Here is a 23,277-nt window from a genome sequence, read left to right as displayed (position 1 = left end):
GGAGATTCAAATCAAAACTACATTGAGATACCACCTGACACCAGTTAGAGTGGCCAAAATTAACAAAACAGTAAACAACGTGTGTTGGAGAGGATGTGGAGAAAGGGAAACCCTCTTACCCTGTTGGTGGGAATGCAAGTTGGTGCAACCATGTTGGAAAACAGTGTGGGGATTCCTTAAGAAATTAAAAATAGAGCTTCCCTATGGCCCTGCAATTGCACTACTAGGTATTTACCCCAGAGATACAGATATAGTGAAAGGAAGGGCCATCTGTACCCCAGTGTTCATAGCAGCAATGGCCACAGTCGCCAAACTGTGGAAAGAACCAAGATGCCCTTCAACGACAAATGGATAAGGAAGATGTGGTCCATGTATTCTATGGAGTATTATGCCTCCATCAGAAAGGATGAATACCCAACTTTGATATCAACATGGATGGGACTGGAAGAGATTATGCAGAGTGAAATAAGTCAAGCAGATAGTAAGTCAATTGTCATATGGTTTCGCTTATTTGTGGAGCATAAGAAATAACACAGAGGACATGGGGAGATGGAGAGGAGAAGGGACTTGGGAGAAATTGGAGGGGGAGACAAATCATGAGAGACTATGGACTCTGAGAAACAAACTGAGGGTTTTGGAGGGGCGGAGGGTGGGAGGTTGGGTGAGCCTGGTGGTGGGTATTATGGAGGGCATGTATTGCATGGGAGCGCTGGGTGTGGTACGTAAACAATGAATTCTGGAACACTGAAAAGAAATTTTAAAAATAAATAAAAATTTAAAAAAAAATAAAATGCTAGCATTCCTTGCCCTTCAAAAAAAGGAATCTGTCAGTAAGACATGCTTTTAAAATAAATGGAAAATATTTGCAAACTGGAAGAATAGTGAAGTCATTTTTGTCCTATCACTTTATTTGGTGGTAGAAATTTTGTCTGTTTTTCTTGCATTAAAAAGTTGGGGGAAACATTTCTTTTTGGCAACAAAGAACTATCTGTGCCTAGCAATCAATGCTTTTGATGTTAATGTTTACTGCTCGGTCTGAAAAATGTTTGGGGTCTAAAAGAAAGAATAAAGGATAGTAAGTATGAATGGATGGTCTATGATCATCTTTTTATGAATTATTCTCCCCCAACAAAAGTATTTTTGCTCTGTGAAAGTCACATTAAAACCCATTATTCATAAAGTATAAATTATTTCTTGAAAGTTACATTGTTGAAGAGAAGTAGAAATACAGAAGGAGAAAAGTACAGAGAGGCAATATAGCCCATTTGTTAAGAACAAAGATTCTGGAACTAAAGTGGCCGGGTCCAGATCCAAATACCTTGGAAAATACATAACTTTTCTGTGCCTCAGCTTCCTTATGTATAAATTAGGCATGATAATAGTTCATATCTCTTTGAGTTGCTAAGAAGAGTAAATGTTGCTAGATGTAAATAGCACCTAAGATAGTTTCTCACACATAGTGCTTTACAAATGTTAACAATTATTACTTTCCTCTAAGAGCTTACCATCTCCAGATGCCAATTTGCCTCTTGTTCTATCCTAGATTTATCCTAGAATGTTAGAGAAAAACTGAGTATTTATTGCAAACTATAAATTCTTTATCCCTTTACCCATCCTTTTCATAAAGGCATCAGCCTGGAAAATTCACTTTTGTCATACATTTTCAACCATGAGTGCCTTCCATTTTTTCACTCAACTCCTTGTTGGGAAAAAAGAAATGAAATTTGAGAAACTTATATGTTTTGTAGGAACATCTTTAAATACTACATCAAAATTAAGATTCTTGGTTCTCTTATGCTGCTAACACTTTTTTTTTTTTTAGCAGCTTTACTGAGATACAATTCACATACCATACATTTGAACCACTTAAAGGGTATCAGTCACTGGTTCCTAGTCTCTTCACAGGCTTGTGCAATCATCATGACAATCAAGTTCAAAGCATTTTATCATCTCAGAAAGAAACCTAGTGCCCTAAAGCTATCACCCTCCCCAGCCTCCCCACCCCCCACCCCTAAACAACCACCAATTTACTTTCTGTGTCTACATATTGATCTATTCTGGACATTTCATATGAACAGAATCATTTAATTTGTGGTCTTTTGTGACTGGCTTCTGTCATTTAGCATGATGTTTTTGCACTTCACCGTATTGTATCGTGGATCAGTACTTCACTCCTTTTTGTTGTCAAATAATATTCCATTATATGGATAAACCACATCTTACCACTCATCAGTTAAGGACATTTGAATGTTAGCATTTCGTGAATCTTCACCTGCTTTATTTAGCCTCTGTTCTGTGCTACAAACTTGGACCAAAGGTGATGATGATGATTAATAGTATTTAGAAGGTGTTCTTGCAGGCATTCTTTCAAAGAGCTTACAGTCCAAGCTTAATGAAGCATCTACATCAGCAGCTATTCCCCAGCATTGTACAGTAAATTTTAATGGAAGTGCAGAGAAAGAAGTTAACATAATAGTTGATGAGTTTGAAAAATAGTCTTAAAGCCAGGTAGTGAAGCGTTTTCAGTAACATGCTGAAACATTTGGGCTTTATTCCGTAAGCACTTTATTCTGTGAGAGTAGTCATTAAGGGTATCGAGCTGAGTAACAACCATGGCTGATTACAGCAGGAAAGATGAATTAGAGACTAGAGGTTGGGCTGCCTGGAGGCCTGTTCAGAGCACAATCACTCAGCAATAATGAGAATGATGGTTGCAATGGGAAGGAGGAAATGCGTGTAAGAGAGAGACATCTGGAGGTAGAATAAATAAGTCTCAAAGTCCAGATGCAGACGATAATAGGAGGGAAAAATTAAATGACTCTAGCCGGAGTGACGGGATAGATGGAATACTATTAATGGGGACTGGAAATGTCAGAGAAGAAATAGGATAGTCTAGGATTGTGGAAGAGATAATAAGCTCTGTGTTGAACACTTGTAATGTAAGATTTTAGAGGACGAATTATGATGAAATGCCTACCACAAGTTTGGGAATGTAGGAAGCCAATTCAGAAAAGGGCCAGGTTATTTAAGAAATGGTTTAGCAAGTCATCTCCATGGAAGTAAAAATTGAAGCCACAAAAGTGAAATAAGAGAAAGTCACGCAGAGAGACTCTATGTGAAGAGCTTAAAGATAAGAGAACTGAAAATAGAATCATGAGAACTCTCACTGTGTCCAGTAAGTAAATAGTAGGTTGGGAATTGTGGGGCTTGAATAGTATCCCCCCACCACCAAAATTCATTTCTACCCAGAACGTCAGAATGTGACTTTATTTGGAAATGGGGTTTTTGCAACTGTAATTAAGTTACAATGAAGTCATACTAGATTAGCGTGGGCCATAATCCAATGACTGGTATCCTTGTAAGTAGAGAGAAATTTGGACAGAGACAAATACAGGAAAAAGGCCATGTGAAGACAGAGGCAGAGGTTGAGGTGATAATAGCCACATGCCAAGGAGTACCGAGGATTGCCAGGAGGCCAGAAACTGGGAAAAGGCAATGAAGGATTCTTCGCTAGAGCCTTCAGTGGACCCTGGCCCTGCTGACACCTTGATTCTGGACTTTTGGCCTCTAGAACTGTGATAAAATAAATTCCTCATTGTTGGCTTTTTTTTTTTTTCCATTTTATTTATTTTTTCAGCGTAACAGTATTCATTCTTTTTGCACAACACCCAGTGCTCCATGCAAAATGTGCCCTCCCCATTACCCACCACCTGTTCCCCCAACCTCCCACCCCTGACCCTTCAAAACCCTCAGGTTGTTTTTCAGAGTCCATAGTCTCTTATGGTTCGCCTCCCCTCCCCAATGTCCATAGCCCGCTCCCCCTCTCCCAATCCCACCTCCCTCCAGCAACCCCCAGTTTGTTTTGTGAGATTAAGAGTCATTTATGGTTTGTCTCCCTCCCAATCCCATCTTGTTTCATTTATTCTTCTCCTATCCCCCTACCCCCCCCCCCCATGTTGCTTCTCCATGTCCTCATATCAGGGAGATCATATGATAGTTGTCTTTCTCCGATTGACTTATTTCACTAAGCATGATACGCTCTAGTTCCATCCACGTCGTCGCAAATGGCAAGATTTCATTTCTTTTGATGGCTGCATAGTATTCCATTGTGTATATATACCACATCTTCTTTATCCATTCATCTGTTGATGGACATCTAGGTTCTTTCCATAGTCTGGCTATTGTAGACATTGCTGCTATAAACATTCGGGTACACGTGCCCCTTCGGATCACTATGTTTGTATCTTTAGGGTAAATACCCAGTAGTGCAATTGCTGGGTCATAGGGTAGTTCTATTTTCAACATTTTGAGGAACCTCCATGCTGTTTTCCAGAGTGGTTGCACCAGCTTGCATTCCCACCAACAGTGGAGGAGGGTTCCCCTTTCTCCGCATCCTCGCCAGCATCTGTCATTTCCTGACTTGTTAATTTTAGCCATTCTGACTGGTGTGAGGTGGTATCTCATTGTGGTTTTGATTTGTATTTCCCTGATGCCGAGTGATGTGGAGCACTTTTTCATGTGTCTGTTGGCCATCTGGATGTCTTCTTTGCAGAAATGTCTGTTCATGTCCTCTGCCCATTTCTTGATTGGATTGTTTGTTCTTTGGGTGTTGAGTTGCTAAGTTCCTTATAGATTTTGGACACTAGCCCTTTATCTGATATGTCGTTTGCAAATATCTTCTCCCATTCTGTCAGTTGTCTTTTGGTTTTGTTAACTGTTTCCTTTGCTGTGCAAAAGCTTTTGATCTTGATGAAGTCCCAGTAGTTCATTTTTGCCCTTGCTTCCCTTGCCTTTGCCGATGTTCCTAGGAAGATGCTGCGGCTGAGGTCGAAGAGGTTGCTGCCTGTGTTCTCCTCAAGGATTTTGATGGATTCCTTTCTCACATTGAGGTCCTTCATCTATTTTGAGTCTATTTTCCTGTGTGGTGTAAGAAAGTGGTCCAATTTCATTTTTCTGCATGTGGCTGTCCAATTTTCCCAGCACCATTTATTGAAGAGGCTGTCTTTTTTCCATTGGACATTCTTTGCTGCTTTGTCAAAGATTAGTTGACCATAGAGTTGAGGGTCTATTTCTGGGCTCTCTATTCTGTTCCATTGATCCATGTGTCTGTTTTTGTGCCAGTACCATACTGTCTTGATGATAACAGCTTTGTAATAGAGCTTGAAGTCCGGAATTGTGATGCCACCAACTTTGGCTTTCTTTTTCAATATTCCTTGGGCTGTTCGAGGTCTTTTCTGGTTCCATATAAATTTTAGGATTATTTTTTCCATTTCTTTGAAAAAATGGATGGTATTTTGATAGGGATTGCATTAAATGTGTAGATTGCTTTAGGTAGCATAGACATTTTCACAATATTTATTCTTCCAATCCAGGAGCATGGAACATTTTTCCATTTCTTTGTGTCTTCCTCAATTTCTTTCATGAGTACTTTATAGTTTTCTGCATATAGATTCTTAGCCTCTTTGGTTAGGTTTATTCCTAGGTATCTTATAGTTTTGGGTGCAATTGTAAATGGGATTGACTCCTTAATTTCTCTTTCTTCTGTCTTGTTGTTGGTATGTGTTTTTTCTTTTTTTTTTTTTTTAAGAACACCCTCAAGGGACACAATATTCCCTCTATTGCATCACAAGCAGACTCACATGATGTCTGCTTATTTCACTTCTGGTGATGTTAAAACTGATCAGACATTATCAGTCTGATTTACACATTGATTATTCCATAGTTTGTCAGCATATTTTCTCCAGCCCACAGAAATAAAATTCATTGATTCATTCTTCACGAAGAGGGAAAAGGCAGCCTGCATTTATTGGGCAATTTCTGTGTGCCAGAAATTTTGCTGGACAGTTTACCTACATTCTTTCATTTGCTGTTTCCAAAATCTTGGGTATTCCATTTTGTCATTAGAGTTTAATAGGTAAAGAAACTACAAATAGAATTTATTCAAGGTCATATAGCTAATAAGGAACCCAGTTATGCTAGGTGTTGTTGTTTTTATTAAAAATTAATCGAGAAAATAGTAATTCTCATTTATATGTAGAAGTAGATAAAATATATCCAAGCTAAAGACCAAACTTAATCAGAATGGCAATGTCTACCATATTTGTATTACCATCAATAAAGTGATGTTACTGTCCTGTAAGCTAAGTACTTCCCGTGCCCCAGTTCTGTACCACTGGAGCCCAGCAACTAATTCCTCTCAGTCTTAAATATAGCTTTAATGGACTAAACATATAAGCTCTATGGTAGTTCATCTTATGGAAGGCCATGATGTCTGCCAAATAACATTTTTATAAAATGAAAACTATATCGTAAAGCATTTTCTAATACCGAGGCATGTTAAGCACTCCAGTTTTGATGAGATAAATCTTGAAATCTTTTCTACATGTCTTAAACATCATTTGTCTTCACAATTTGGGGTTAATGTCCAGAGCACCAAGTTGATGTCTATATGACCTCCCAAAGTCCTTTACAGTCCTGTGATTCTCACACTGATGAATTCAAACAGGAAGGGATTATTGGGCCAAAACTCAGAGTATCTTCAGAGCCAGAATGTAGGAAAAGTTACAAAATACAGATGTCTGTCAGGGATGAGGTCCAAAGGGAGAAGCAGGCCAGAAGTTAGAAATAGATATGTTTTTGTAAAAAAAAAAAATTAAAAATTAAAAAAAGAGCTTTAAATTTGGCTTTTAGCCAAAGGAATTTTTTAAAATACTTAGATCAAACTATTAAGCTGTAATATCCAGTTGAGATATAATAAAGTCCTGGGATATATAGTTGAAAAAAAATCATAGCTTATTACATTCAAGGAAACTCAGACTTGTGCCAGATTTTACCTTTTAGAGAATCTATAATCCTATATTTTTCAGTCATGGGCAAAATCATCCCAGTTCCTTTTGGAATTGTCAACTTTTGCATATCAAGAATTATAAATGAAAATCAAAGCCTTTAAATATTATATAATCATGGAAAATAAGGCAAAAATGTTTATACTTTTAACCCTAAAAATAAGCCATTCTCTTTTTTTATGGAAAACTATAAAATTAATACCATCTATTTTAATTGTTTACTAAAATTTTAAGGACTGCTTATATTAGGGAATATAAAAGAATTTGTTCTTTGTGGGTTTTCTTTTTTTACTTTTTTAAGAGTGACAATCCAAGAATACTTTTTTTCCCTTGGGCAGAAGGGTCAGAGCAAGAAGATCGTAATGGGGAACACCCACGAAGGTGCTGATCACTTCCCTGTGAATATAAAAATTGACCTATGGGCACAACTGTTTGTTGGTCTCTCTCTTTTTTTTTTTTTAACCCTTGTCCATACTATTTGTTAGTTTTCTATGTTATGTGTTTTTTATTTCTGTGAATCTTATTAGAGAAAAATTTGCCATGCAAAGCCTGTGATGTACCCCTAAACAGCAAATTAGGTGTCTGTGGCTTTTCTTCTAGTCCATGATGTGTTATGAATTTAACTAAATTGTCTTAAAAAGCATTCCCAAAACTCATGTTTTCCACATTACATTCTTTCTACATGATGATTCGCTTAACAGGACATAGGTCACCACCAAATAATGGTGGTCAGTACAGCCAGAAATTCTATCTGCTAATTTATGAAGAAAGAGCCAGTCATTCTAGCCCAGGAAGTTTGCCTCTCTGTAGATTTTCTAAGAGATGATTTTGCAAGACTTAGAAAATTATAGGTATCTATGAGAGCCTTCTTTGTTCCCTTAGCCACCTGAAACCTGAAAACAAACCAAATGAAAAGAGCTGTGGTCTGATATGTTTGGTTGGTATGTAAATACACATTATTTTCTAACACCCTGTGACTGTTCTTAATGGTAAATCAGAGAATTATAAGGCTAAGAGTGATTGGCACTAAACTACTCTAAGTCATTATTTCAGGCAAATTTGACATGACAGATAATAGGAAAAGAATCGTAATCTATGTCAAAGGCATTCACATCCTCTTGGTAAGGGTATATATCATAGGTATCCCTGACTCCTCTTCTTTTGCATTCCACTTTAGGGCTATAGTGTTGAGGTGGTCATTTGAGAATATGATTGTCTTAGAAATCTATACAGTCTACTTACATTTGCTTTATCAGATTTGAACATATATTTTCAAATTCTAAGTGTTTTATGTGCTGTGAACAAAATTAGATACCTAATAACACAAAAATTAATGCCTCCTGATTTTCAAGTTTATAGTAAAATAGATTCATCCATTTTTTAAAATAGATACTCCCCAATGGTTTGTGCCAATTACATTGTCACTTCTTATCAGCTAGATTTATGTATATCTGAAAAAAACGACACTTCACATTTAATTTAATGGTATGAATTTTGTATACATTTATAATGTAATATTTCCAGGTAGGGAATGCCTTAACTTGAATCTTGAAAAGATAAAACATATATTGTACATGTATGAATTTGTTACTTTTATATGTTCATTTCTTGATCCTTCTTCGAGGAAGCCTTCCCTGGTATTGTCTATCTCCCTGCAGGCTGGGAATGGGAATTGCCCCTCTTTAGAATACCCATATTACCCTGGGCCTATTTATATTACTGATTCCTTCCTTTACATCGGACTTCTTGTGGGCAGAGTTTGTATCATGTCTACCTTTGATTTCCAGTACCTGTCATAGTACTAAGTGGGTGTTGACTGTGACTAAAAGTCTAAGATAAAATAGAGTAAGATTAGCTTAATGCATTGAGACTGTCTCCTCAAAGTAATTGCCAAAGTAAGGCCCTGGGCTTTACATACTATTTTCATAATCTCTTTGTGGGTCTTTGAAGCCTACTGAATAAGCAGGGTGAAGACAAGGAAACCCTTGCAATATTTCTGTTAAAAGTTTTGAACAAAGAGAGTAGCAGCTAGGGTTATGTACTTATTCTACACAGAGTTCCTGTGAGGAAAGGCAGAAAGTTACAATGATATCCAAGCTGGAGTTCCGTGTGTACAGATATGCATAGATAACCACAACACAAAATAGTATTACCTAATGCCATAAGAAGACTTTAAACTATGTATGTTTTGGGAGTACAGAAGAGAAATCACTTCTAATTTGGATGATTAGAGAAGGTTGTTTTGTTGTTTTCTTGGGAGGAGCTGAAGAGAATTGTTTTGAAAGGTGGATGAGATTTCAAGAAGCATTGATGGAGACAAATTGAAGGCAGCTAAAGGCATATATGTAAGAGGCATATATAAAAGTAGGAGATTAGTCTGGGAAGATAGGGAAGGGCCAGAATTTGGGCATAATTCCTTAGGAATGTTAATGGAATTTGCATATAATATCATTTTAACACACTGAGATTATTCTTCTAGGACATTTATTCAGAATATCAGAGGTCAACTAAGGTTACTATTTTGAAAATTACACAGGGCCACCTGGGTGGCTCAGTTGGTTAAGCATCTGACTCTTGATTTCAGCTTAGGCCACAATCTCAGGGTCATGAGATTGAGCTCTGCACGGGGACTCTGCTCAGCACAGAGTCTGCTTGTCCCTCTCCCTCTGCTCCTTTCCCCACTCGCATACGTGTGCTTGCTCTTGCTCTCCCTCTCAAATAAATAAAATCTTAAGAGAAGGAAGGAAGGAAGGAAAAGGGAAGGGAGGGAGGGAGGGAGGATAGGAGGGAGGGAGGGAAACTACACAGTACAATCTTCCCCTTAATTGGGAGCTGAATAGGCAGGCTTGTATCTTTTAATTTTTTTATATATTTTTTCTTTTTCCTTTCTGTATGTGTCAGCAAATAATTCTTTTCATCATACCTCCATCAGAATCAAAATCATGAGTCACTCTTGCCTGCTTATTAGTAGCTTGCCTTTATCATAGAAACAATACTATTGAATAAATTAAGAATAATTGAGAGGTTAATTAATGTCATTCTTATACATATATTTATGTATATGTGTGATATATATGAAACATATAAAATATATATTAAATAAATGTAAATATTGTCAAAAATTGTGAAGAGTCTAAGTTTTACCTCGTTGACAGTCTAACAGCTTAACCTGCTGCACTCCCATGGATACTGATAGAAAACACAGAAGTGCTGGATGAATGGCAGCTTAATACCGACAACAGAGTGCATATGTGCTGGTTTATCAAGCCCCAGTTTCTTTAGGGCAACATGAAAAGAGCCAGGTGACACTTGCATACACAGTGAGTTACGTTATAGGAGAGGAACCCAGAACTTGGGGAGCCTGAATCTTTTATAATGGGAAGTAAACATGCCTGTACTTTTCTTTGTAGGGAGACGTTATCTCCATCTTCCATGGCTGTTTGCTGTACATATATCCTTGAAAAGATAGTCTGGAACAAAGATAATGCCTTTACCTCTAAGATGTGTGGAAACATTATAGACTCATGGAGAATTATTTCCCAAAAGACATACTCTAAAGGATCTCTGTAAAGACAACAATATTCATCTAAATGAGAGATCAGCAAGCTACATGGCCTGAAGGCCAAATACAGCCCACCATCTATCCTTGTAAACAAAATTTCATAGAACACAGACATATACTCATTTAGGTATTTTCTACCTCCTATAATAGGCAAAGTCATGTAGTTGAAACAGATAGCACATTATTTGTGTGTGTGTATATGTACCACATATTTGTGTATATATATACACACATATTGAGATATATATGTATCTATATGTATCAAACACTTGAGGTGTGTATGTATATATACCTCAAGTTTGTTGACCCCATTCTAGTTTAAACATTTATGACAAGCCTTTATAAAATACACTCAGCTTGCTTTTTGTTCTAAAATATTTTCAGATTTTTAAAAGTTACTCTGTAATCCCTTCTTCTCCAATTATTGAAGGTTATACTGTCTGTATAATAGTTCTCTTTCTTATTGTAAAGGGTTATTAAGAGTGGTTATCAATGATTATTATATTTTTAACTTTCTTAGTTTTAAGAACAATCATATAGCAGATTATTGCAGTATACATATTTGGTTTATGAGCATTGCTTATTTGTCAGGTTGCATAGTTTTTAAATCCTGCACAATCAGGTAACTAAAATATGGGAGTCAGTACAGTAAAGTGAATAAGCTCCCTGGGTTCTAGAATCCAATGGTCCAAGCCCTGTAATTTATTATCACTGAGATCCTTGGCAAGTTGTGTAACCATTTGGATCTTTCTTGTCCTCATCTAAAATGGATATATCCTTAACTAACTTACAGAATTATCACTAGGATTGGAATAAAATCATGTAAATTTTGGCACACAGTGTACACTTTAAAATATGAACACTCTTCCTAAAATATAAACTTTAAGAATCAAACCCTATATTCATACATTTATATTTATATAGTACTGTACATATATATATTTCTCTACATATTTACATATTGCTTTAGAACTGGAAAGAGCTAGAATAATCTTATCCCATCATCCTAATTTTTTAGAGGTAAGAAAATTGAGGCTCAGATTGGTTATGTGACTTCAACTCAAGGTGACAAAAACAGCTAGCAATTAAATTTAGACAAGAAGTAAGCTCTCCCTGATTCTCAATTAGTATTCTTTACAGTATACCATGCACATTTCATCATTTCATGCAAATGAGTAAAATACCTGAACAGTTAGAGATGAGAGTAGAACACAGTACTGAGTTTAGGACTTGTATTCCTATTAAAAGAAACCATAAAATAGTGAAGTTGCCTCTGCTTTAAGTTAGTTTTAACTCAGAAATTCTTAATATATTTTTGTTATTTCTCTTTAAGGAAAAATATTATCTTGAAAGATGTCATATTACACACCTGCATTTGCTTGAAACTTGGTAGCTTGATAAATTGATAAGATAACTGGGTCATATGTTAAGTTTTTTGAAAAACCAACCCAAACATAGATCCTAATAAAAGAATGTTACATATTTCCTTTTAAAGGCTAAAAAGTATTTCTCAGGGCTCTTAAATTACCATATTTTGATACCAAGGGAAAATAAAATCTGGACTTAGGGTCTTGTTTGTACTTAGAGGGTTTTCCGGACAGGAAGGCAGTCTTGATGCAATGCAGTAAGCCACAATACCAGTGGGGCATTACAGGTGAAAACTCTGCAGCTGTACCCCTTCACCACAATGTATTACAACTGTACGCTGGAATATTTCCTGTACAGAAATAGGGTTTGGTTAACTTTGTTTCCCAAGAGTAGATCACATTCAAATGTTATAAAATCATGATTTCCTGCATTTGAATACTTGTGGTTTCTCAACTGGTTCCAATATTTTAAGTTTTTGTTTTTTTTTTGGTATGACTTCTATTAGTTGAAGATGTATAGAAGCTTTTCTTTTCCTTCTTCAAAATCAACTAAAAAAGCAGGTACATGTAAAAAGAAATAGTATTATAAACTAAAAACATTTGAGATTGCAAATATTTTTGTATTCTGTGTCATAATTAAATGATAGATTTATACTTTGAAGTAGAAACAAAAAATCAGCAAATTCATGATCAGAATACGTTTTTATTCAAGATTTTTATTTATTCATTTGAGAGAGATACAGAGGCAGAGAGAACACAACATAGGGAAAGACAAATGGAGAGGGAGAAACAGACTCCCCGCTGAGCTGGGAGCCTGCCATGGAGCTCCATCCCAGGACCTGGAGATCGTAACCTGAATTGAAGGCAGGTACCCAACCGTCTGAGCCACCCAGGTGCCCCCAGAATACATTTTTTAATAACTATTGAAAACTATTTAATAACTATTGGAAATTATCTCAACTCAGTTGCATTTGTTCTGAGTAATGAATGTTTCTCCTGTTATTATTATAAATAACTGATTATAAGAAATGTTCTTCATATTTAGTACAGTTATGTCCGATCATAATTATAAACAGAAACCTCCTCTGTATTGTATTAAGGCAGTGCTGGTTTTTTTTTTTTTTTAGCTTATCAGGTTTTATTGATTATATTGTCCATTTATACCAATTTCTACATATACATTGTCTCTTCCAGTCACCTCTCAATCAACTATTTCATGCTCAGACCTTTCTTTATTTTAATTATTTACTTACCTACTCTCTTACAGTCATCAATTAAAAACTCCATAACCTATCTATCTCTAATCTTTCCAATGCATTCCCCCTGTGGAATATATTTAGTCTTAATACCACTTTGATATTTTTATAAATGGAGTGTATACTCTTAATGGTTAATAAGGTAAAATAACTGTCTATTACAAAATAAGAGTTCCACTACAATTACTCTTTCAAAAGTTATCCACTAGGAATATTCCAGTGTGAAAAGTCTATGTTCCACCCCACCCCAGGGATATATGTCAGGAAGCATTTGAGGAAATTGATTAATATTAAGGCTGCTTAAGGCAGTGGATAACAGATAAACTTTTAAGCTCACCAGGAAGTTTGAAAGGAAAAGCTGCAGAATGAGATGTTTACAGAAGCTTTGAAAAGCTCCAGCAGATACCTGGGAAACCACAACAGCAAACGAATGCTTGGGGCTGTGTCCAGGCTCTGCACTTGCACAACACTGACCTGAGAAGGCCCTACACTCTCACCTCTGGCTAACCTTAAGGCTCCATGTAAGCAGGAAGGGAGGGCTAAGGCAGAGTTGAAAGCATGTCCCAGTAGCACACAGAGCATCTCAGCAGACATGGGGACTTATTGGTTCTAGACTATTAAGGAAATCTGTAATCATTAACTGACCACTAAGCTCATCAACTAGAGATTTAAGTGGCCATACAATAAAGAATACATACTTTTAAGAACTGGTCCATAAATGTTACTAGACACAAACAACAATTACAACAAATAGCAATGACAAGAAGCCTTGGGCAAGGGAGAGAATCTGATTTCCACAGTTGCCACTGTTTATTAACAGCACAATAGTAATAGAGTTAATACTCATTAACACAATAAAATTTTGTATCATTTTAAATGATTAGTTTTCAACAAAAAAATATGTGATATGCAAAGAAACAAAGTATGGCCCATAGATGGGAAAAGGAATCAAAAGAATCTGTCCTTCAGAAGCCCAAATGTTGATATTGTTAGACAAAACTTGAGCCACCTATTTTAAATATGTTCAAGAATCTAAAGAAAGCCATTTTTAAGAGACTAAAGGGAAATATGAGAATGACTTTGTACCAAATATATCAAAAAAGAGATAGATATTATAAAGAAAAAAGAATCAAATAGAAATCCCAGAGTTAAAAGGTATAGTAATTGAAATGAAAAATTTACTAGAGGGTCTCAATAGCAGATTTGAGCAGGGAAGAAAGAATTAGTAAACTTAAAGATAGGTTTGTTGAGATTATTGAGTCTGAAAAACAGGAAAAAAAAAGAAGACAAATTAACAGAGCCTCAGAGACCTGTGGAATACCATCAAGTGTATCATGCTATGCATTATGGGAATCCTAGAAGGAGAGGAAAGAGAGAGAAAGAATATTTGAAGAAATAATGACTGAACACTTCCCAGATTTGATGAAAACTTAGTGTACACATCCAACAGCTCAGTGAACGTCAAGTGGAATAAACTCAAAGATTTCCACACCAAACCCAATCAAACTGTCAAAAGACAACTTTTTGACTCATCATATATATGTGCGATGATTGATAAGATCAACAACTGATTTCTCATCAGCAACCATGCAGGCCAGAGGGAGAGAAATAACATATTCAAAGTGCTGAGAGAAAAAAAAAAGAGAAAACATTTGCCCAATTAAGTAACTAAAAAGCCTGGGATAAATGATAAAGATCAAAATGGATCCCACATTGAGATTTCTTCCCAAGAATCCACTTTAAAGAAATGGGAACATGGAAATTGCAAGTGACACATTGTTAGGTGTGTTTTTCTTCTTTAAGGGTAATGAGTTGAAGAGCATAAGATTTATAGACAGTAGGTCTCTTATTAAATGTGTATTCTTGAACATGATACCTGACTTCTCTGAGCCATGGTTAACTTATCTGTAAAATGGCAATAATATTTTCCTCACTAGGATAGTGTATAAGAAAAATCTTTCTAAATTATAAGGGGCTATTCACAAGGTAGTTTCTTCTGCCACAGCTGCCATCGGTATTATTATTACAAAACAAAGGTGATGGTGAAAAAAGCAGCTGTTCTTCTCCCTACTCACCTGTTGACTTGCCATCCTGAGAAATCCGGAAATCTGGTGGGAGGAGTAATAAAAGTGGTGTCCTCTGCTACAACCAGGCTCTAATAACTAGGCCTGAATGAAAGTTCCAGCTTTATACTTATTAACCAGCCCTATGTAGCTACTCTGCCTCTATTTTGTCTAATACAAACTAAAAGACAGTTGAAGCAAGACTGATGGAATCCATCACTTGCTAGATCCCCTCCTCCCTACTGACTCTTTATTATACACATAAATACAGGGAAGACACTTTCTCGGTATCCTTTTCCTAGGTTGCTTATTATGACTGAGTGGGCAAAGGGGCAGTGGCCCAGCTTCAGCAGGCCCTGCACAAAGAAATTAGAGCGATTTATCTATGAGGACAGATGGGTACTTGCAACCTTGCTAATAGTCTTGGCAGTGCTATTAAGTAATAAAAACAAATTAAGTGCCAAAATATTCTTTGTACCAGAAATATTTTTAAATAGCCAACACACATGCAAATCCTCCCAAATTAGCCATCAAATGGAAACAAATTGTGGAATAACATTTTAAATGCAAAAATACATGTGCTATTACCAACTGGCAGATATACAACCTAAAATATATTCATATGCAAAGACCACATATGCTTAGAGTATAGTTTATTATGTATGGCTGGCTAATTTTTTAGATTCTGTCAAATAATGGATAGGAAAACAAAATGTTATAAAAAAATATATAATCTTGACAGTCATTTGAAATGTACCATGTGTTACATGTGGAATGTTTTCCAGTGAAACCAATTTACTTGTTCCCACTTCCCATGACTCAGTATTAGATATTCAAGCTTTCTAAACTATTTTTTGGCAACCAAACTTCCTTGGAATAGTCCTCTTTCGTTCAAGTTATTCAGCGCAGGCATTAATAATAAATCCTCCGTTATAGATATGTAACTGAAGATCATTCACATCATCTCTTTCAGACCTAAAAGCACATAATAAAGTTATTTAAAGAGGTCACACAAACCAGAGCCCAGAGTTATTCCTTGAGAATAATTAATTGCTACCATATGAAGCACAATATGACTGCATTCAATTGTTAGTTTAATTGTGTTACTACTAACCTAGAGATTAGCTGGGCGATGTCAATTCCTAACTGAAAGGCAAAGGAAGATTAGTGAGCTAATGAAAATTTGTTAAAAGTGGATGTGACTGCAGAATAAAATGGAAGGGCTCTGTATATATAAAACAAGATCATTGTAGAATAGAAAACTGTTTAGGAAGGTGAAAGTGTTAACTTTTCAGCACCTAACTACATTCATTAGCTTAAAAACGTTATTAAGCATATACCAGATACCAGATTTTGTGCTATGAATTCACTGGAGAAATAGCTGGAGTTCTTTAAGAATCCCTCTCAGAGAACACACACAATGCAAGCCAGACCTCAGGAGCGAATAGTAGCGTAACTTTTAGAACCACAACCATTGTCTCTAAGCCTCCTAAATCGGGACTCAGTTTCAACACATGGCTCTCTTCCCTCTCTCCTAGTCACTACCTGAACTAGGAGATTTATCCCCTCTTTTAAATAAATAAAAGATTTTATTTATTTCCTTATTTATTTGACAAAGAGGGAGAAGGAGAGAGTGCACATGAGTAGGGGGAGGGGCAGAGAGGAAGGGAGAAGCAGATTCTGTCCTGAGTGGGAAGCCCTCTATGGGGCTTCATCCCAGAACTCTACAGTTATGACCTGAGCTGAAGTCTGAAGTCAGATACTTAACCAACTGAGTCACGCAGATACCCCAAAGAACTATCTCCTCTTGTATGGATAGACACTGATTCACATCCCTCTTTCCTCCTCTCACCGACCTTCTTTCTTCTACCTCCCAAACCCTTCCACTGAGCCTTCTGGAACACTTGATTTGTGAACTCCTCTAAACCTCGATCTCTTCTTTAAGCATTTCCCCTGCCCTTAGATAAAAGTCTTGCTGTCCCCTGGGACTCTGTGCACCATTGTAACCCTCTGAGGTGGAGACTTCATTCCCTCCATCTCTTTCTACCTCAAGGTCAGGAGATAAGATGTTCTCCGTTCACCGGTGCCACTTGCCTTTGCTCTTGTACCCTCGTATAAAATCTCCCTGCTCCTTTGAGACTCATTCCATCTAATTAATTGTCCTCCCCACCCCTCTTTGTTGTTGTCACCTACTAACTTTTTCACCACTTTTCCAAATTCTCAGAAGTCTCTGGCCCATGGCTTCTTTTTTCTTTCTTTCAATTTTTTATTTAAATTCTAGTTAGTCAACTATATGTTGATATATTAGTTTCAGGAATAGAATTTAGTTTCTATTAATATTAGTTTCAGGAATAGAACTTAATGATTCATCACTTACATACAACACTCAGTGCTCATTACAAGTGCCCCCCTCAGTACCCATCACCCATTTAGCCCACCCCCAACTGACATCAACATCCTTGCGAATGACCCAGCCAATGGCAAGTCCTGGACCTTGCAGTCATCCCAAACTGTTCTGCCTCCTCAGTCACTCATTCCAGAATCTCATCTCACTTGTGGTCTGTCTCTCCAGCCTGCTCACTCAGCAGGCTCCACTATGGTCATTTGTTAAACTATATATAAACCTGTAAATATCACATAGAAACCTATCCCTTCTTTCTCCCTGTCCATCAGCTCACTCTGTTTTCTCATCCCCTTTTAACCAGTTTATATTCTTAATCCATCATTTAAAACACCCTCTTGCAGATAAATACCCTGAACTCTGATGCTCTGTCTTTCCATTACACTCTCCAGACAAAAGGCTAAGGCTGGAGCCATGTATCAACACATTAACTCCCTCTTCTACTCTTCAGAATAGCCAACTCCTTACTGCAGATTTCCACTTGAATAACTCATTGCTACTTCTAACTCAGCTTGCCTAAAAATGAACTCATGATCTCCCCTCCTCTACCCTACATATCCCACAAACCTACTCCCCCGTGGGACAGATGAGTCTTACCCAACTTTGTAAATGACCTCAGCACTCACTCAGTTGCTCGGGCCAGAAACCTGGGAGTCAACCTTGACATCTCCCTCTCCTTGTATCTAGTCAGGCGATAAAGTTTTATGTCCCAAGAATCTCCCACACATCACTCTGCTGCTACCAACCATACTCTAGGTATAGAACACAGTACTCACTTCCTGCCTGGTCCTTTCACATCCAGGCTTGCCCCTTTTTAATCCATTCTCTATACAACATCCAGAAGCTTTTAAAAGAAACATACATTTGACCCATTACTTCTTTGCTTAAAACCCTTCAAAGATATCCCACTGATGTGAAGGTAAAATCAAAAATCCTTAACATGGCCTAAAAACAATAGTTTTTGTTACCTGCATTTCACAAATGAGGGAACTGAGGCTCAGATTCATTAAAAAGTTGCTCAAGTTGTAGAGCCATGACTTAAGGATTTCATCCTATGGGACTGCCATACCAGAAAGACATTTTAAGATGGAGAAATGAAACACAAAGATTCTATCTGTATGGTTTATAAATTTATGACTCAATGTGTATCTGAATGGATAATTGACTAAAATTACCTTTAAAATACTAGTTACGCTCATTTTAGCTTTCCGTCAGAAGTTTTGAAGACAAATACATCCTTGTAATGATGGAAGGGATCAAATATGCTTTAGCAAATGTACTTACAGACATCCAATTTAGTACGATTTTTTTCAACAGAAGTTTATTTGGAGTGAATTTATTAATATCCCTTTGTTAACCAAGAAAAATAGGATGTACAAAGGCAAATCCTAACAAACACATAGCTGAGATATTTGGGGATTTATTTCTCTAGTAGTTTTCTATTGTTTTCTGAATTTTCAGAGTTGTCTGTAATGTTCAAAATGAAGTATGTAACCACAGAGCCAGCCTCACACAAAGTTGTGAACTAAATAAAGTTTGTCTTTGGCTCTCTTCCAACTCTTTCTTTTTGAACTCTTCATAACTCCTCCTCCCCTAAGTGCCAGTGTTGGTACAGTCCACTTTCATTGCCCTTAAACTGCCTCATGGCTTCCCACAATGGTTCCCAGCTTGGATTGCCTTATATTATGGACCTATTCCAACCCTCGCCTTGCACATCAAAAATTACTAGATTTTTTTTCCTTAAAGCCCCACTCTGCTTTCCAGTGTGACAGCCAATTTTCATAAGCTATTATATATTAATTTTAATAGAGAACTTCTGGAGACAATACCAGAAACAAGTCTTTTCTTTTCACTGTACTTTCTGTGTAACCTCCCTACCAAGAAGATAATTTTGAACTTTACATTGTATTGTTTGCATTACAGAAAAACAATAGGTTTTTAAATATGCTTTTCTAAACTCATTTGCCCTCTTCCACATCTTACCCACCTCTGGTTATAACTAACCTACACCAAAGGACTGACTCTTTGGCAGTCACTGGCAGCCCAGCAGGGAGATAAGCAATGAGATAGTCCTTTATCTCTCAAGTCATAGCCAACATGGAGGGCCACGTTTTAATAGGCATGCAGCAGAAAAACTGTATTGAACTATGATTACAGTGTTCCTGCCTATCCAGGTTCAAGGCTTATTATTTTCTTCTAAAAAGCCCAGACCATCATTAAGAAATCTGGCAAGGAAGACTGTTTATCACAAACTCACAGCTCCTGGTAAAAATTCCCAAGTTTCAGAAGTGTTCTTTGAGCACGAGAAGGATAAGTAATTCATGGCTAACATTTTTTAAGCTTTTACTATGTGGTATTATATGAGATGCTTTGTCTCTTTTGATTCTCACAATTCCTGAGATAGTTCTGTTACTCTTTCCTTTTTAGAAATAAAGAAAGTGATGTTGGAGAAATTGATTTGCCCAAGAACTCATAGCTAGGAGCTAGGAATTGAATCCTATTAGGTTTGACTCCAAAGCTCTTGCTTTCATCTTCTGTACTTCTTTGTGGAGAATTTTTAATGTGCCAGAGAAGGACTGAACATCCAGTTTGTGTATATTCCTTCCTTCATTCATTCATTCATGAATTATTCATTCAGCAACTTTTTTTTTTTTTGAACATTCACTGTATACACTTTGCCAGGTGCTATGAAAATCCAAAGTTCAGCCAAATGGAAATCATTCCTTCCAGGAATGTGCCTACCAGGGAAGATGTCATGTATAGAAATAACTATAACATGAGGTATACAGACATAAGGGCTATGAAACAGATTCCCTTTTTTAAAACTATTGGAGTTCAGGAAAAAAGAGAGCATTTCTCCATCTGGGGAGGTGAAAAGGCTCAAAATAAGGTGGTATTTCATTTGGACCTTGATAGATGGGAAGGATTTAAATATGAGACAATAAGAAATGAAGGGGTATGCAGGTATTTTAGGCTGAGAGAGAATATAGGAACAAAGACCCAGAGTAGGGAAAGTTAGAAAAATGTGAGTCATGGAAAGCATGAAGGGAGAGAGAATTTCAAGAAATGGTGGGTAAAAGTGGATTACTATGACTGTGTTACTTGTCCTCATCACTAATGAGAACATACGCTTCTATTGCATCCCCCTGTCTCTTACTCATATCCATTTTGTTCCCCCTTTTTCCCAGTAAGCATTTCTCCACACACCGATGCTCAAGTCCCTCTTTAAAGAAAAGAAGCTGTTATGGGTGGAGAGGTAACATTTATTCCCATTGAAAGATGAGGAATCATTATTTAGAAAAGAAAAGGAGGTGGGATTGGGAGAGGGGGAGGGGGCTATGGACATTGGGGAGGGGAGGCGAACCATAAGAGACTATGGACTCTGAAAAACAACCTGAGGGTTTTGAAGGGTCAGGGGTGGGAGGTTGGGGGAACAGGTGGTGGGTGATGGGGAGGGCACGTTTTGCATGGAGCACTGGGTGTTGTGCAAAAAGAATGAATACTGTTACGCTGAAAAAAATAAATAAAGCTCTACCTTTAAAAAAAAAAAAAAAAAAAAAAAAAAAGAAAAGAAAAGGAGAAGTCTATTCATTTGGGAAGCTTCTGTTAAGATCCTAGTATGTCCTGGGGCGCCTGGGTGGCTCAGTGGGTTAAGCCTCTGCCTTCGGGTCAGGTCATGATCTCAGGGTCCTGGAATCGAGCTCCACATCGGTCTCTCTGCTCAGCAGGGAGCCTGCTTCCCCCTCTCTCTCTACTTGCCTCTCTATCTACTTGTGATCTCTCTATATATATCAAATAAATAAAAATCTTAAAAAAAAAAAGATCCTAGTATGTCCAAAAACTGTTAGATGCTAAGAAAATTTTTTTTACATAATGTGTCATTTTTGTACAAGGATCTCAGAGTTGACTAAAGGAGACAAACATGTAAATAGGGAATTACGAAGTGTGATGAGTTTTATGATAGAGGAGTGTATTAGATATAGCAGTGACACAAAAGAGGCAGCAATCAGCTCTGAGGATGGTAATTAGGGAATGCTTCCGAAAGAAAAGACACACCTGAGGACAGTCCTTTTTTTTTTTTTTTTTTAAGACAAATGGGAATAACCCACATGTTCTATTTTAAAGCTTTTTTTTTTTTTAATTAGTGATATACCTTGGATGTCTTTTGTGTTAGTATATATAGATATTCCTTATTCATTTTAGTGGTTGTATAGTAATCCATTTATAGATCTGCATGTGATATTTAACTAATCCCCTATTAATGGATATCTGAGTCATTTCTAATTTCATACTAATACAGCCAATGCTGAACTAAATAGACACTTGTATTGGAATCTCTGTAAACAAATTCTTAGACATATACTTCCAAGCATTTAAGTGATACTGCCAGATTGCCCTCCAAAAATGCTGGATGGAAATGCTTATTCTCTTACCCGTGCACACATTGGAACTGTCCGTCTTTTAAAACTGCCAGAGTAACAAATAAAAAACACTACGTTGTGAATTTGAATTTGAATTTACGTATTAGAGAAGTTGAGTATCTTTTCATGCTTACTGGCTGATTACTTTTCTTTTGCTGTGAACTAATTATAGTGTCAGAGTCTGCGATTTTACCATATACCAGCTAATAAATCAGCCTGTTAGTGTTCCGTGGCTGCGGGCAGAAGATGTAAGACTCATGGGTCAGAAACAAAGAACATTATTACTCCACGCACAACAAGTAACATGAGCATCATGTTTGTACTCGTTCCACTTGCCCGCAGGTCCCACAAAGGCAATGCAGAAGGGCCCTCGGGGATGGTAGGCATGCAGTGGGTATGTGGGACAGCCAAGGAACATGGAGCTTGTCAAATCCACTCCTTTAGAGTGAGTCTTCTCTTTGTCCTGGGGAGAGACTTTCCCACATGCCTCAGGGTTGTTTTCTGGAAACACAACCTAAGAACTTGTCCCAGTTAACAGCTTTCAGGGCCTTGCATCCGAGTCAGACCTAGCAATGACCTGCAGGGAAGTTCAGGGCCCATCACTAATTGCCTTTTCCAATATCCTTCCTTTTTAAATTTTTTTCTACATGCTTATTTATCATTTTGTCATTGATTTGTAAGCTCTCTCTGCTACCACAACAGTTACTCCTGGAACTATCATAAAATATCACCTATCTTACCCAGTTTGCTTTTTTTTTTTAATTTGATTTTATCCACTGTGGTTTTGTGAGGTTTATGGGTTTCATGCGATACTTCCAAAAAGCTGCCCTATTATAAAAATATTAAACAATTTTTTTTTCTCCTCTGCTTTCAGTTTTGGCCTTTAACTTTTTATCCTTTGGGAACCTACTTTCATGTAGGAGTGATGTAGCGACCCACTTTGGTTTTACCAAGTGGCTGGACAGTTCTTGCAGCTTCATTTCCTGTCTTTCCCTACTTGTTGGAAATGGTATCTTCCTTACATACTAAAATTTATCAGTACTTATATCTTATACTATTTTTGTTCTGTTTCTTCTATTTGTAGTCTACTACTCAAACCTTATCTTTTAACTGCTATAACCTTATAATAAACTTAACAGCTGGTAGATATTTGTTCCTCATTTTTTCTCTTTTATTTAAAAACTTTCTTGGCTTTTTTCACATATTCTTTGAATGGATCTTTTAAAATAAAGTAGGTAAACAGGGTAAATATAACTATGAAAGAAATTCTGAACTGTCTTTTACAGACATCCCTTTCTAAAAGTTTTATTCATATTATGACTTTGATGGTTTAATTTGAATTTCAGCGAATATAGAACTGTG

The 23,277-nt window shown here is 36.9% G+C and overlaps 1 protein-coding gene across 1 annotated transcript in view; it reads left to right on the top strand.

Moving 5' to 3' along the window:
• The window catches only part of VPS13B (vacuolar protein sorting 13 homolog B), an 811,037-nt gene that overhangs the window by 680,232 nt on the left and 107,528 nt on the right, over positions 1–23,277 (top strand). The window lies entirely within an intron of this gene.

Source organism: Meles meles, chromosome 1 (genome assembly GCF_922984935.1).
Source record: "Meles meles chromosome 1, mMelMel3.1 paternal haplotype, whole genome shotgun sequence".
In the NCBI taxonomy this organism is placed as follows: Eukaryota; Metazoa; Chordata; class Mammalia; order Carnivora; family Mustelidae; genus Meles; species Meles meles.
Note: the sequence above shows the minus strand (reverse complement) of the source record. Positions and strands in the feature narration are given on the sequence as shown.